Below are 17,281 nucleotides of genomic sequence, written 5' to 3'. Positions count from 1 at the left end.
AACAAGCCTTGCAGAAAGCTGGCTTACGCCTTTCTCCAAGGGGTCGATTATTGCGCAGGAGTTAGTCGTGTCGAGGGGACGTTGAGGAAAAGCACGTTCAGCAAGCTCCTCTCCTATTCAAAAATTCAGTCGTAAAAATTGGCGGACGAGGAGGCTTTGCCCATGCGCAGGACGTTATTGGAAAAGTGGTCCATTTCAGTGGCTCAGGCAACGGGCAGTCGTCAGGAGACGCCACGACCATTGAACAACCAGCGCCATCTAGCGGGCAGGCGGCGAACATATCGCAGGATTGCTCCGCCGTTGCAGACGGCATGGCAGCCTTGCCCGAGGCTGGTGGAATGGCGGTGAAGAGCGTGCCGATAGTCATATCGGCGGCATTTCGCGGTTTGGACGCTTTGAATTCCTTCTTCCGAGGAGGGAACTTGAAAAAGGGCAAGCTTTTGCTTGAAGCTGGTCACGTGCACAACGTCAGAGCTCCTGCTTTTAAGCGGCTCCGAAATAAGGGGGAAATGCACGGCGCAGACTACAATCAACGCGCTGCCGAAGAGCGTGGAGATCGAGGTAAGTTACGTCTGTACATCGCCTGAATTTTTCTGGCTCGCATCATCGCAGCACGTTGCGACTGTCGTGCCGGTGTCGCGGGGAAGTGTAAGCATGCGGCGGCTGTCGCGCTGTTAGTGCAAAACACTACGGGAGAATCGAGGACCAGCGCGGCTGAATACTGGCGCGTTCCATCGGAAAAAAAAGTGTACCCCAAGCATTCGACAGTTGGCCCACCAAAAAAGGAGAGAGGTGGGTTTTTGGAGCTCTGTTTTTCCCTGTAATCAAACATTGAAGGTTTTCCAGAGGCGTCAAGAAATAACATAACTCTCTACAAACGCTCCTGATGTTGTTCTTTTTTTATAATTTTTCCGTGCGTGCCCAAAGCTTTCCAGTCACACAGGTGCTGCAGTTTTTTGGGGGCATCGAATGCCCGCTAACAGATATGCTTAGTGCGGAAGCTGGCACTATTGAAGAATCGGCTTTCACACCTATCGCATTTTGCTCCGAACAGCCTCTAAAGCTTTTTCAGGGAGACAGGGACCGGAGGAAGTTCCACAGTTATGTTGTCAAACCTCGCAGTGACAGCAAATTAGTTCTTGAAGCAGTTTGCTTACCGGACAGGTTTGTGCTTCGTTCTTTTGTAATCTTCTTGACCTCAGCTGTACATTTTAGTTATCCAAAAGAAAACAGCTACCAGAGGCGTCACTAGGGCCGGCTGCACTCGGTGCAGCGGCGTGGCAACGCCCCCCCCCCCCTCCCCATGCAGTACCTTCGCTTTGAACAAAACACTGGTACCTTTGCCCCCCCCCCCTTCCCCCATTTGTCTTATTACACATGCAGCGCAGCATCCGTTCCTTTTGTAACGCCCCTAGCAGCATGCAGGATTGATGTTGAGAGAGCTGCAATAATTTGGGGTGCCTTTCCACCTTCTCTGTATTTCAACCTACTTAGGTTCTCAGACTCGGAGAGAGACCTTTACGCATCTCTGCTGCCTCATGATGTTGCTGTTTTGTCGACTTGGGCATTACATGACAGAAGCGAATGGAAGAATAAGAGATTCCCGAGAATCGCTGCAGCAAAGGTAATTCGCCGTTATCTATATCATTGCAGATGAGAAGAAAGGAGTACGGAATTCGGCACAGCCCGAAACCTAGTGAACTATGGAGGGGAACTTGAGCTTGCTTGCCATGTTTCGGCAACAGGATTTATCTCCCCTTGTCGAAACATGGGCAAGCAAATTGATGTGTAACATCCCTCATTCTTTATTTTGTGCTTTATCCACAATTTTATTCATTACAAAAATTTACTTTTTCAGATACACCTGTATGAATGTAAACAATGCTTTTGTAAAACTGTAAGCTTATCTATTTCAGGCAACTAATAATTTATTACATAAGGAAATGAGAGCTCACAAAGATCTTTTGGATCAAGAATAAAAACAACTGATTAACAAAGTACGTAAAAAGTGCCTTTGGTTCACGTTTGATTTTAATGGGGGAGCAACTGTGTTCAGCCGCAGCTGATGATTTTTGTGCATATACTTGCTGTTCCAGGCACACAGGATTCTTACATGCTGTGATGCACAGCTCTATGAACGAGCAAAAAAAATTGTAACAGAGACTCCCTTCAGGGGCCCTGCTGTGCTCTACGGGCTGGGAAAGAAGCCAAGAGCGCGTGTGGCGTTTGAGTGTTGATACAATGCAAAGGTTACCCAGTTCGGGGTTGTTGTGAAGCCTGAAGAGCCATGGCTGGCGTCTAGCCCTGATGGCATATTCAGGTAAGTGGCCTGAAGAGGCATGACTGCATGTAGTCCTGATGCCACATTCAGGATTCATGTAAATGGCCTGATGAAGACATTTTCCCTTGTGTAACAAAACAAATTTACCTTCCAGAAATGATGAAGCGGAAGTCATTCTTCTAGAAATTTAGTCGACGTCAGAAGAAAGTAACAGAGAGGCTTTTACTTAAGTATTTAGTTGGCGAGAGAGAGGCGCACCTGAAGAAACACCGTAAGTACTGCACACAGATTCAAGTGTGTCTGCATGTCTTAGGCCTTGAAAGGTGTCATTTTTTGTGTATTCTAATGCAGACTCAGTGACAATTCATGTTGCAAGTTCTTGGCAGCAGCAGTGCTGAAACTCAGAAGCTTTTATTTTGAACATTATCTGAAAGCGCTACACGAGTGCACAATTGCCGGATAATGACAAGGTATGAAAGTTCAGACATGCAATAAAGTATTTTACAAAGAATAATTGTTGGATTAATGCACTCCCAACCGTCAGCGGACACAATACAGCTTGTTGTCATTATCACTTCGAATCTTTTCAACATCACAATCACCAGCCTGAGTACCCCACTTCAGGGCAAAGAACTCTCCCATATTCCTCCAATAACCCAATCCTATGCCAGCTTCATCAATTTGATCTCTGAAATCTTCCTAATGTCATCTGCCCACTGCTACACTTGCCTTCCCTTGGAATCCACTCTGTCACCCATATGGACCGTGCTATCTTGCCTACTGATTTTCAGACCAACCATTCTGCTTTGCCTCTCCATGTCATCAATCATCCTTTGCAATTCGTCCCCGGGATTACTGAGATTGTCCTTCATCCCTTTGAAAATATTGAACTCTTTATATTGCTGAAGACTGCTAGCACATGAAGGATTTCATCTGCAGATGATGCCAACTCCTGTGAGATCCTATGTGAAATGATGGTAAATATTTTCAGCCACTGAATAACCCTTTCTACACGAATCCTCATAGAAGCAGTTAAATAGGTTACATTCACTTCTAATTCAGTGAATTGGGGACTGGTAGCAAAAGGAGGCATGACGAGGGTAGTATTCTGAACACCAACTCCTGTCTGAATTACAGGAAAGCCCATATCTCCCAGGACCAAGTCTCCTGGCTGGAGCAAATTTATGAACCCAGATTCAATGGTAATTGTGGCATCCGTTGTTCGACCTCCAAAACCCTTTGACAAGAAAGTCAAGACAATTAGGGGCAATGCCAATAAGGCATTTTACCTTGTGCCTCCCTTTGTAGTGGGAATACCACAAGTTCTGCTTTGCAACTCCCGGTGGCACTTCAGTTTCCAATTACGTGCAGTCTATAATAGCCCTGCCGTTGGGGTAGCGCTGCCTGAAGCTTGGTGGCAACGTGCTGAAGATAGCTTTACGTGATGGCCAGTAAAACCAGTCTTTCCTTGCTGCAAAAATATCCACAAGTAGCCCTTTAAAGATGCGAGCTGCAGTTCTCCTGTGCACGCCGAACAAGACACCAAGCACCGAAAATGGCAGTGCGTTCTTCAGCTTAATTAAAAATTGTTGTGTCCCCTTATTGCTTTTGTGTGTGTGCGCCCCCGCATCCTCCTCCTAACGACCACTCGCATCCTCCTCCTAACGACCACTTGCCCCTCGTCGCACGCTGTCGCCAGATGCCCCCCCATGGTGCGCCCCCGCATCCTCCTCCTGTTTTGGGAAGCTACTCCCTCCCGTGGACGCTTCTCCGCTCCCTCCTTTCTTCGGGCGGCCAGTTCGGCTCCTGCCTCGGTCGACGCTGGTCGCACCCTCATCGGCTTTAAATAAACGAAGTCTTAAAGTACCGTGTGCGTCTTTCGCTGCATTCAACACAGCGACCGGACACGACAGTGGCGACGAGAAAGTGGATTCGACCCGCGCTACGCAACGCTATTGACAAGCCATGGCTACGCGAGGGTTTCCCAATCAGATACCAGAGTTCAACGGCTCATCGTGGTCATCGTGGGTTGGACGCCTTCAGTTCTACTTTGAAGCTAACAACATCACAGACCCAGCCTTGAAGAGGGCCAACCTGCTGACGCTGTGCGGGGAGCAGACCTACGATACTGTCTGCGCCCTTATTCAGCCAAGCACACCAGCGGCAGTGTCTTACGACGACATCGTAAAAGCGCTGCAAAAGCACTACGACCCAAGGCCATCCGAGGTCTACAGCCGGGCTCGCTTCCAACGACGAGATCAACTGGGAGGAGAAACTGTGAGCGCCTACGTAGCCGCGCTCAAGAAGCTCGCTGCCGACTGCAATTTTGGAACGCTGTCGACAACAGCTACCGGGCAGGAGGGAGACGCAGCTTCTTCTGCTAACACCACCATGCTTCCCTTGGACGTGATGTTACGCGACAGATTTGTGTGCGGACTGAGTGACGAGTCACTGCAGCAGCGCCTGTTCGCTGAGAAGGACCTCACATTCAGCAAAGCTTACGACATCGCCGTTCGAGCGGAGAGCGCCGGTCACCAGCAGAGAGGGATTCGCCGGAACACCGAGCCGGTACACCAGACAAGCAACCAGGTGCGCAAGCCTTCTGTTGTTGTAAAATCGGTCAAAAAGGCACAACGCTGCTGGCGGTGTGACGACCAACACAACCCCCAGGGATGTCGATTCCAGTCAGCCACGTGTAATTTTTGCCACAAGCGAGGGCATATCGAAAGAGCATGCATTACGAAACGGAGACCTGCCAAGATAAAGTCACCTTCCCAGCCTAATCACAGCGTCAACGCCTCAGAGAATACGCCGCTATCTGATCTCCATGGAACAACATCAGCAACACCATCTGTGTTGTACGACCTGAACACCATGAATCTCGGCACGCGACCGAAGATTTTTACAGAAGTAAGCGTACATCACCAGCTGATTAAGTTCGAGGTGGACTCCGGCGCAGCCTGTACTCTGATCAGTGAGGACACGTTCCGAACTTCATGGCCATCTGACGCACCCGCCCTGCAACAAGACGACACGCACCTGCGAACGTGGTCAGGACAGAATCTGCCACTATTGGGCTCTGCCAACGTGCAGGTTAACTACAACGGCCAGACCCATACGCTACCTCTGCTTGTTGTGAAGGGCACAGGATCAAGCCTTCTAGGGAGAAACTGGTTTTCTCCACTAGGCGTGATGATATGCGGCATACACCAGACGCCGAGCCAGAACATGGTTGAGCAACTGCAAGAGAAATACGAAAGAGTATTCTCGGAAGAGATTCTAGGAAACGAAGGGCCCCCGGTCACACTGGAGTTGTTGGACAACGCGCAACCCAAATTTCTGAAGGCCAGGCCGGTGCCGTTTGCTCTCCGAGATTCAGTTGAAAAAGAGTTGGAAAAACTGGAGCAGCAAGGTGTCATCGAGCCGACGCAGCATTCAGAATGGGCCACACCACTTGTCGTAGTTCGCAAGAAGAACGGAACCATACGCCTCTGCGGAGACTACCGGAGCACCGTCAATCTTGCGACTAAAGCGTCCTCTTACCCGCTACCGACACCTGAAGAAGTATTCAGTGTACTGCGTGGCGCAAGAGTCTTCAGCACATTGGACCTCACCCAGGCGTATCAGCAGCTGAAGGTGAGCGAGTCAACTGCTGAATTATTGGCAATTAACACACTGAAAGGCTTGTACAAAGTCAAGCGACTGCCTTTTGGCGTAGCTGCAGCCCCGGCCATATTTCAAAAATTCATGGAGACAGTGCTTCAGGGCATCCCAGGAGTTTGTGTCTACCTTGACGATGTCATCATCAGTGGCACTTCCACTGAAGAGCATGCAGTGCGCCTAGAGCTCGTTCTCGAAAGGCTAGCAAACGCTAATTTGTGCATAAGCAAATCGAAGTGCTGTTTTGCGGTGCCAGAGGTGCAATTTCTGGGACACCGAATTGATGCGGAAGGCATTCACCCTACCGAGGACAAAGTGCGAGCGATCACAGAAGCACGAGCTCCAACAAACAAGCAGGAGCTACAGGCTTTTCTCGGACTCTTGACGTTCTACGACCGGTTCTTGGAACAAAGAGCTACCGTGGCCAACGACTTATACCAACTCCTTCGGAAAGATGTGACATGGACATGGTCGCCACGCCATCAGCAGTCATTCGATGCCCTGAAAGACCTGATTCGAAGATGTACAGTCCTCCGCCACTACGACGAAAGGAAGCCTCTGCTTTTGGCTTGCGACGCATCACCGTACGGAGTCGGCGCGGTTCTATCGCAAACTGACGAGCAAGGAAGGGAAGCTCCCATCGCCTTCGCCTCACGTACGTTGTCGCAAGCAGAACGCAACTACGCGCAACTTGACAAAGAAGGGCTAGCCATCGTCTACGCGGCGACACATTTTCACCAGTACATTGCCGGCCGGAAGGTGACCTTTATAACCGATCACCGACCGCTATTGGGCATTCTGGGACCACAAAGGCCTATGCCACCAACTTTGTCTTCGCGAATGACACGTTGGTGCATCAAACTCTCAGCGTACGACTACGCTCTGGTCTACCGCAATGGGAGTAAACATCAAAACGCCGATGCGCTAAGCCGTCTGCCACTAGACGCAACTGTTGACGAACCATTTCCACCAGGAGACGTTCTGATGTTCGAAGCACTGCCAGAACCTCCGCTTACAGCAGGCACAGTTGCAGCATCTACGCAGAAGTGCGCAGCTCTCCGGCTAGTTTACACAGCTGTTCAACAAGGCAACGTGCATAAACTCAAAGGGGACAACTTCGTCGCTTACCGCAGGCGAGCTACAGAGTTGAGCACCCATCGCGGCTGCATCATATTTGGGTCCCGAGTTGTGATGCCGAGAGAACTACGCGCACAAGCTATGTCTCTCATCCACGCCGGACATCGGGGCATCGTTGCAATGAAAAAGTGTGCCAGAAGCTACATGTGGTGGCCTGGCATTGACAACGACATCGAAACAGTGGTGCGAGAATGCAAGCCTTGCCAGAGCAGCCGGAGCGCCCCGCCGAAAGCTCCTGTCCCAGAATGGGAAAAGCCAGACACACCATGGCACACACTGCACATTGATTTTGCAGGACCAATTGAGGGCTGCACTTTCCTTGTGGTCGTAGATGCCTACACAAAGTGGCTTGAGATAAGGCAAATGGGACAGACGACTTTGGCAGCAGTCATTGACAACCTCCGATCACTATTTGCAACGTTCGGCCTGCCGCGCAAGGTAGTGTCGGAGAACGGAACACCGTTTGTGTCTGCAGAGATCCTCAAGTTTTATCGCGACAACGGGATCTCATCAGTTACATCGGCCCCCTACCACCCAGCGACAAACGGACAAGCCGAGCGCTACGTAGCCGAGCTAAAACGCGCCCTTGAAAGAGATCAGACAGGCTCGCTGCAGCGCCGCCTTGCGCGCTTTCTCTTCAAGCAGCACACGACGGTTCAGAGCACAACAGGCGAGACCCCCTCGAAAATGATGTTCGAGCGTGAAATGCGAACCCAGCTCACAGCCATCCTCCCCGAGCCAAAGGCAGAGACGTTCCGGGAAGAAAAAGCAATTCCGCGCTGCGGCACGCTTAATGAGGGGCAGCGCGTCCTCGCCCGACAGTTTCTGAAAAAGCCACGCTGGGAGGAAGCTACAATTGTCAGACGCATAGGCCTGCGCTCTTGGCTCGTCAACATACATGGCACAGTAGCACGCCGACATCTCAACCAGCTGCGTAGATTTACGACGCCGTCTGAGAGCTGTCCGCCAGCGGAGAGAACACGTGCACCATCTTCCCACATAGCCTGGCACCTCTTCCCGGAAGAAGAGACTTCGCCCAGGACAGACCTAGGAGACACAGCGAACAACAGCCAGCCTACAAGTGTTTCTCCCCCGAGCGCACAAAGCCAGCGCGCCTCCACGCGTGAGCGCCGACCCCCTGCACGATACCAGGCAACTTTCTAAGGGGAAAGGAAGTGTTGTGTCCCCTTATTGCTTTTGTGTTCTGGGTTTCTACGTGGACACAGGCCACCACCCACCGCGGGTTCGAGCTTCGCGCGAGCCAAGGGCCCCGATCAGCCGTCACCACACACACACTGGGACACCGATGCGGCGCACTCAACCTCCGCTGGGAGGAGAGCGATTCGCCGCAAAGAAAGAAGCCTCCAAGTTCACAAAGGAGACGTTTATTCACGTCGTCCTTCAGCAGTACACACGCACTCAATCGTCACCCCGCCCCGGGGGCGCGCGAGGAGCAAGGCTCCGCTGCGCGCACGAAGCGACTCGAGCAATGTGCGCCGCTAGCACGCCGCTGCAGGAGAATGTCCCCGCGGCAGTGCTGTGATCTCTCTCTCGTGTCGACCGTTAGGCCGGTTGCGAGAGAGAGTGGGCAAACAACGCAATGTACGCCTGTCGGAGGTCGCTGGACCCCGCTGGACAGGCTCGAGCCGCTGCAGGTCAGAGGACACGTGCGGGCGAGCTCGAGTAAACACTGGTCCCGAACGGCAAAGGCCGGCACGGACAAACAGTAACGTACGCACCTTACGCTGTCTCGGAGGGATCTCTCTCTCTGGGCCCCGCTCGGACGGTCGCGCAGCGCGCGGCCGCCCAAAGCGGGTCCCAAATTCCCGCCAAAAGGCGCCAATGGCAAAGGCCCTTGGGGAGCCGGGGCGGAGCTGTGGCTAAATGACAGTGATTAGTCACCCAGCCGCCTCTCCACCGCCTGAGGCGGGAGCAAGGGAAAGAGGAGAAACGACGCGGTAGGCCGGCACAGCCGCGCAAAGGCGACGGCGGAAAGCCAGATTCCCACATCCCCCTCTCCTTAAATGCCCTCCTACCCATCGGCAGAACACACGGCGAAAAATAAAGAAATCAATACACAAAAAAAATAAGCTACACTTCAGTTCCAAAATAAAGAAATGAATACACAAAAAAACTAGATACACTTCAGTTCCAGCCAGAACAATGTAAAAAAAACAAAGGAAAAACAAGGCAAAAAACACTTGCATACGCTTCAGTAAATCAAAACAGCTTGCAGATTATATACACGGTACACAAGAAGATGTGAATAAACTGTACAGCTATGTGACAGGTGGATGTCAGCCTCAAAGTTCGATGGCGCGGCCCAATGGGCCGGTCGGCGACTCACCGCTCGCAGACTTCAAGTTGAACGCGTTGGGAGGGCCGACGACTGATGGCGGTCTTCTTTCCGTTGATGTAGGGTGCGTTGATGACGACGGGGCCGCGGAAGAGCACTGACCTCGCGCCCTTGGACACGACATCACGTTCGGGCACAAGAGAGTTAGTGCACCCCCTTCACGCCGGCTTAAACAGGCGCAGATGTTCGGCGGCGTCCTGGTGTGTAACCTTGGCCACTGCGAGGGGTCCTTCTCATCCTCGCGCTCACGCAGAAGCACAGCGGCACAACTCACAGGCGTCGCCTCGGCCCATGGTTACGCGCACACAAAGCCACAAACACAAACACATGTACACAAGCACGTGCGCGGACGTCGGCGACAACGATCCCCTCATCAGAAGCGTCCAGAGGCGCCGCGGCGAGGGTCAAAGGGTGCACTTTCCGCCCCCCATCGCCCCAAACGTCCCGCCAACATCCCCTCCATACGGGCCGCACAAAACTCGCACCGCGACACACGGCTCCTTAACGAGCCAACCACCCACAGTCGGGCCGGAAATGAGAAAAGGCTCGCTGTACAAACGACACCTAATCCAATCTATTCCTTCTAGAAGATAAGAGCAAACACGAGCGGGCTGAAGTTTGCCTATGTACACCTGGGTACGTTAGAACAAAACAGATGTTAGAAGCAGGAAGCGAAAGAGGCTAAAAACTGATTAAAACAAAACAAATAAATAAACTGATAAACACACAAGGCTGGAACTGAGCATGCTGCAAAAACGAAAAAAATTAACACACCGTGCTTCGCCTAGGTAGGGCCTGACGAGAAAGCTCGCCAGCTAGCTTAGGCTGCGTGCCTTCGGTTGCGGAAAAGTCCGCCGTCCGGCATTAATCACACCGGTGACCGTCGCCTCAGATTGTACCGGTGCTCCGTACGCTTGCGTTCCGCAGCACCAGTTGTGCCTTTGCGCTTGCCTTTGATACCAATGGGTACCGGCGCAAGCTCGTCAGACCGTGACGCGTAGGCCTTCAGGTCTGCGATGTGGGCACGGCTGGTTTTCCCCGTAAGGGGATCCTCCAGCAGGTACGCGAGTGGCGACCAGACTCTGACCACTCGGAACGGACCAAGCCACTTAGGAGCGAGCGAGGCTGAGAACCCCTTGCTCGCATCGCTAAGAACGTGGTTGCGCTTCAGGACAAGATCACCCACCTGAAAAGTCAGGCGGCGGTGCTTGCGGTCATATTGAGCCTTCTGTTGGGCTCTGGCTGCCGCCAAACTCTGCCTTGCTCTGTTGAGAGCCCGACCAAGCCGGTCCCGAAGCGTCGACGCATAAGCAGAGCAGTCTGCCCGCGTCTGCTCATCCCCGAGCTGGCTCTGTACGACGCTTGACATCGGATTCGCCAGCTCCCTCCCGAAATTGAGGAAGGCGGGAGAGAAACCAGTTGAGCGATTCTCAGCTGTTCGGATGGCGAACGCAAACTCGCTCAAATGGTCTGCCCAATCCTTTTGACACTCGGCAAAGGCCGCCAGCATTCGCTTGAGCGTTCGGTTGATTCGCTCGGTCAAATTGGACTGGGGGTGGTAGGGTGAAGTGGTGTAGTGCTCGATTCCGAGGGAACGGCACGTGTTACCGAACACCCGAGCGGTGAAATAGGACGCATTGTCCGTGATCAGTCTTTCCGGAAAGCCGAACCGACAGAACACATCCTGGAGTTTATCCAGCACCGCTCGTGCTGACACTTTCCGAAGGGGGTACAACTCAACCCATTTGGAAAAGTGGTCAGCGACTACCATCAGGTAAATGAACCCCTGCTTGCTCCTGGGGAAAGGCCCCATCAAATCGCAGGTGGCCATCTGCCACGGACGCACACTGTCAATTGGTTTCATCATTCCAGGCGGCTTGCCGCCCCGTGACTTCACCGCTTGACAGACATGGCAGGAACGGCAATAGCGGAAAATGTCACGCTTCATGCCGGACCACGTCACCGATTGACTCAGTTTTGCAAAAACTTTGGAGCCACTCAGATGACCGGCCAGTGGTTCGTCATGAGAGAATCGCAAAAGTGCGCCTCTCAGACTTTTGGGGATAACCACCTTGAACGGGTCGATGGACTCTTCATCGGTGGCTATGTACTTCAGCACGAGCCCGTCATTGTCCAGCAAATATGAATCCCCGGGGTTCGCCGCGACACACGCTGGCTTCTGCCCCCCTGCGCCCGCTACAATACCAGTAGCGTCACGGCGCTCCGTCTCCCTGAGACCGTCGCTCATTACGCGACAAAAGGGGTCATTTTGCTGGGCTTTCAGTAGCTCTTTACGGCTGAAAACGATTCCAGTCATCCCAGAGGGGAGCGTGGTCTCGTCCCCACTCAGGTTTGCAGCCAAAATTTCCGTTCGCGTCGGCAACTCCGAGGCGCTCACGAAGAGCTTCGCCTCTCGTCCTCTTTGCGAAGCGCTGCTTGCCTGGTTAGCGGAATGGGTTAACCCGTTTCCGGGCTCCCCCTCCTTGCCGCCCGGCGGCTCGTCCGCTGTTTCGCCCCCTCCGCCTACAGGCGTCAAAACGCCGCTGGCGAGTGGGGCACGGGATAGCGCGTCAGCTACCACGTTTGTGCTCCCCTTTCGATACTGCACCGAAAAGTCGTAATGCTGTATCAGGAGAGCCCAGCGCGCCAGCCGACCCGCAGGCTCGCGGAGCCGCATCAGCCAACTGAGCGCACTGTGGTCTGTCTGCACCACGAATTGCGTTCCATCAAGGTAGACGTCAAATTTGCGCAGTGCAAACACGATGGCGAGGCACTCCTTCTCGGTCACGGAATAATTCCTCTCCGAGGGCAGCAAGGAGCGGCTGGCAAAGGCCAGCGGTTGCAACACGCCATCGAATTCCTGTAGGAGAACTGCTCCTAAACCCAGATCGCTCGCGTCAGTCTGGACTACGAACTGTCTGGTCAGGTCGGGTAGCCTGAGCTGCGCTGTCTCGGCAATGGCACTAGACAGGAGGCGAAAGGATCGCTCTTGCTCGGGCCCCCATCGCCACGCTGCAGTCTTTCCCAAGAGCGTGGTCAAGGGTGCCTGCACGCGGGCACAGGACGGGATGAACGACCGATAAAAATTGGCCATTCCCAGAAAACGGCGCAGGCCGCGTACGTCCTTGGGCGCGGGAAACTCGAGTATGGCTCGAAGTTTCTCCGCATCAGGCTCAATGGAGCCCTCGCCCAGCGTGAACCCTAGTAACTGAACCCGGGTCCGCGCTATTTGGGCTTTCGCAGGATTCAAAGTCATCCCAGCAGCCCGTACCCTCTCGAGCACGTCGGCAATGTGGCCTAAGTGCTCATCGAAGGTTCGTGAATAAATCACGATATCGTCCAGGTAGCACCTGGCGTGGGACCATTTCGCTTCCCCCAGGACGCGGTCCATGAGCCTCTGAAAAGTCGCAGGACCATTGCAGAGACCAAAGGGCATACGAGTGAACTCAAACAGCCCTCTGTGGCACGTGAACGCGGTCTTGGACCGGTCAGTGTCAGCCATCTGGACCTGTAGGTAACCTTTGGAGGCATCTAGCGTGGAAAAGTACCGCGCGCTGCCCAGGTTTCCTACGATTGAGCTGATCGTCGGGAGCGGATAGGCATCCTTGCGAGTCAGCGCATTCAGACGGCGATAATCCACACACAAACGGTGGCTGCCATCTTTCTTAGGCACCAACACCACCGGAGACGCCCAGGCGCTGGACGAGCGGCGGATAATGTCCGCCGACAGCATCTCATCCAGCAACCCATCAATCACCTGCCTTTTCGCAAGGCTGACGGGTCTAGGGTTGCATTTCAAAGGAAGCGCGTCTCCAGTGTGGATCTTGTGGCTCACTAAAGTGGTACAGCCAGGTTGATCCGTGAAGAGCTCATCGTACTGACGCAATAGCGCTGTCAAACGAGCCTTCTGTGTGTCATCCAATGTTACCGCACAGGCGGCCAGCGGATGTGGTGCCTGGTCGTGCCGCGCCGCTCGGTCCCAATGGGGAGGCTGAACGACGGAACGCTCTACACAAGGGCGTGGCCCTGTCTGCTGAGCGTGGCATTCTCCGAACGCCTTCACTGCGCAGGCAGATACTGACGCCGGTGGGCTAATGAACGGCTTAAGCTGGGAAAATGGTCCGTCGCGATAGCCGCCATTCGCAATGTCCACCACGATCCCGGTTTTCAGGAGAAAGTCCCGTCCGAGAATCATGGGCACACTGAGCCCTGGGAGATGGATGAAACGCGTGCGTCTCGTCCGCTCTCCCCACCTGACAGTCAGCCTCGCGGCGCCAGCCGAATGGGCTACGCCTTTCGCAAGGTTGAATGCCGTACGGCAGTCCCGCAGGCGCACAGAGTGCTTTTGCAAGTGGGACAACACCTCTTCACCGAACAAGGAAGCGCTGGCTCCCGTATCCAGTAACGCCGAAAATTCGCGGCCAGCAATGGTGACCGGAATAAACGGCGCGTGCGCATTAGCAAGGCAGCTTGCTCTGTACGCAGAGGGAATTAGCAGAGATTGGGCCGGTGGTCCCTTTACGACCGACCCCCGCCGCCGTTTCCCTGCCTCGCAGGAGGCCTGGCTACGGTGCATTCTCTTGCTAAGTGGCCCCTCTCTTGGCAGCGGAAACAGCGCACACCGCCGCGAGCTTGGTCGCGGGACAATGGCGCCTCTCCCTGCCTGGGTCCGCCCGCTGCACGACCAAAGGGTCGGCCGAGTCGGGTTTCCCCCTCCGCTGTGCGTTGGAGCGCTTGGCGCCCCTCAGCACGCGCCTCAGAAAACGGTGCAGCGCAGGCTGCCCGTCTCCCGTACGAGTAGGGATCGAGAGCTCTGTCGCTCAACTCCCATGGCTCGTTTTGCCCGCTAACAGCTGCAAAGGCAGGTTGTGCGGGTGGTCGCCGGTTGGGTAAGGGCAAGGCCCCTCTCCATGCAGAGCGTGGCTCAAGGGCCTCGCTTGCCGGCGGTGGCGGACGATAGGCGCGCGCGGCGAGAATGTCGCCTTGAATGCGCTTTGCCTCGGCGGCCAGCTCCTCCAAATCTCGGAATCGGCCGCCGCGCAGGTAAGCCGAAAAGGTCGGATGTGCCTGCCTGATCGTCCTTTCGACACGCTCCTCGTTCGAGGCTCTGGGCTCGGCGATTGAGAAAAGGTCTTCCATCGCACGAACATACTCTTGCAGCGACTCATCCGGAGCCTGAGTACGGAGCTCCAGCTCTCGCCGCATCCTACGCTCGTAGTCAGCGGGCAGGAATTCGCGCAGGAATGCTGCACGGAACTCCTCGAGAGTCGCTGCCCGGTGGCCGGAAAGCCGATGCCACCGAGCTGCCGTGTCAGTCAGCGCTGCGGGGATGATGTGTGCAAGCACCACCTGCTCAGTAAGACCCATAGTTCTCTGATAATGGGTGAGGGACTCAAGGAAATCCCGGGCACTGAGTAGGTCATCATACCCGCGGTATGTTGGCATGGGCAACTTGACCGCGGGGTGAGACAACTTCGGCGTGGCCAAAAGCGTCCCAACAGCCCCTGACAGCGACTGGATCATCTGGGCAGCACTGGCTAGCAGCGCCTGCGCTCCGGCCTCAGTGGAGGCTTGGGCGGGCTGCACGAACGAGGGAGGCAAGGCTCCTAGTTCGTTGAGCGGCGCGGTTTCCGCAGGGAACCGGGCCAGCGCCTCGCCGTTCCCAGAGCAGAATTGACTGCTCGCGGGGCACGGCTGCTGCTGTTCGAAACTGCCGGTTGCGGCAGCGTGACACGAACTGCTTTCGCACTGGGCGGAAAGCTTGCACAGCTGAGGCATGCGACCAGCGGATGCACCGCAGGGTGCTTCCGATACAGCTCCAATGGGAGCCGCGTGGTCGACATTTTGGGTTGTCTCGCCGTGAACCCCACTGGGGGCCGCGGCCAACCACGGTGTCTAGCTATTCGAAGGAACAGCAGCCAGCGGATCAAACGACGCTACAACTCCGTAGGGAGCCGACATGTAGCTGCCGAGTGCCCCGCTGGGGGTGCTAGACACGGTGCGCAAGCGTGATCGTCAAGGCGACCTGCTCGGCTAATGTGCCATCAAAGGCGTAAGCGCCAATGACTTAGCACGTTGGGCGCCAGTTGTGGGTTTCTAAGTGGACACAGGCCACCACCCACCGCGGGTTCGAGCTTCGCGCGAGCCAAGGGCCCCGATCAGCCGTCACCACACACACACTGGGACACCGATGCGGCGCACTCAACCTCCGCTGGGAGGAGAGCGATTCGCCGCAAAGAAAGAAGCCTCCAAGTTCACAAAGGAGACGTTTATTCACGTCGTCCTTCAGCAGTACACACGCACTCAATCGTCACCCCGCCCCGGGGGCGCGCGAGGAGCAAGGCTCCGCTGCGCGCACGAAGCGACTCGAGCAATGTGCGCCGCTAGCACGCCGCTGCAGGAGAATGTCCCCGCGGCAGTGCTGTGATCTCTCTCTCGTGTCGACCGTTGGGCCGGTTGCGAGAGAGAGTGGGCAAACAACGCAATGTACGCCTGTCGGAGGTCGCTGGACCCCGCTGGACAGGCTCGAGCCGCTGCAGGTCAGAGGACACGTGCGGGCGAGCTCGAGTAAACACTGGTCCCGAACGGCAAAGGCCGGCACGGACAAACAGTAACGTACGCACCTTACGCTGTCTCGGAGGGATCTCTCTCTCTGGGCCCCGCTCGGACGGTCGCGCAGCGCGCGGCCGCCCAAAGCGGGTCCCAAATTCCCGCCAAAAGGCGCCAATGGCAAAGGCCCTTGGGGAGCCGGGGCGGAGCTGTGGCTAAATGACAGTGATTAGTCACCCAGCCGCCTCTCCACCGCCTGAGGCGGGAGCAAGGGAAAGAGGAGAAACGACGCGGTAGGCCGGCACAGCCGCGCAAAGGCGACGGCGGAAAGCCAGATTCCCACAGTGTGTGTGCGCCCCCGCATCCTCCTCCTAACGACCACTCGCATCCTCCTCCTAACGACCACTCGCATCCTCCTCCTAACGACCACTTGCCCCTCGTCGCACGCTGTCGCCAGATGCCCCCCCATGGTGCGCCCCCGCATCCTCCTCCTGTTTTGGGAAGCTACTCCCTCCCGTGGACGCTTCTCCGCTCCCTCCTTTCTTCGGGCGGCCAGTTCGGCTCCTGCCTCGGTCGACGCTGGTCGCACCCTCATCGGCTTTAAATAAACGAAGTCTTAAAGTACCGTGTGCGTCTTTCGCTGCATTCAACACAGCGACCGGACACGACAAAAATAGAAGAAGCTTATCTTCAATTGACAATTCAGTCATCTTTCTAGGCACTGCTGGCAGTACGCTGAGCAACAAGGCAAAAATTTGAAATGTACGTAACTGCTGTCAAGTCATAAAATGCATCCTCATCATTGCAAAGCGCACTGTACCCTGCAAAAAAGGGCTGCTTGCACACTGGCCGATTGCTCTTTTCGCATAAATCTGGATGACAACTGGTGCCAAGATCTGTGGTGCACACTTCCCTGTGGCTGATGTATGAAGATACATTTCCATTGCTCACTTCAGAAATAAAAGTGAAGTATGTGCTGTACCAAACGCCTGTTTCTTCGGTCATTGTCGACACCTGAAATCCAAAAGTGCACATAACTCACTTAAACGTTCACATTTAACATCCTTCGCCAACAAAAGATTCTACATACATCAACACGGCGAAGACCAACTTCCTGTTCTGTTGCCATGATGTCACAATCTCCTGCCTCTTCAGTGTCCGGCTGGCTGTCATCATGTAAGGCCTCTGCAGGCATTTCTGCTTCTGGTGGCTCTGTACGTTCCCTAGTGTCGGCAAGCTTTTCTTGCTCCTTTTGGCGCTCCCACCTCTTCCGCTTCCTAGTCGAGCGTGAAATAAAT

The 17,281-nt window shown here is 54.8% G+C and overlaps 1 pseudogene; it reads right to left on the bottom strand.

Annotated features, from left to right (window-relative positions):
• Positions 1-3,149: 3,149 nt before the first annotated feature.
• LOC149356027 (uncharacterized) lies at positions 3,150-16,988 on the bottom strand (annotated as a pseudogene).
• Positions 16,989-17,281: the final 293 nt, after the last annotated feature.

This window comes from Amblyomma mixtum, chromosome 3 (genome assembly GCF_055824585.1).
Source record: "Amblyomma mixtum isolate Tamu chromosome 3, ASM5582458v1, whole genome shotgun sequence".
NCBI lineage: Eukaryota > Metazoa > Arthropoda > Arachnida > Ixodida > Ixodidae > Amblyomma > Amblyomma mixtum.
Note: the sequence above shows the minus strand (reverse complement) of the source record. Positions and strands in the feature narration are given on the sequence as shown.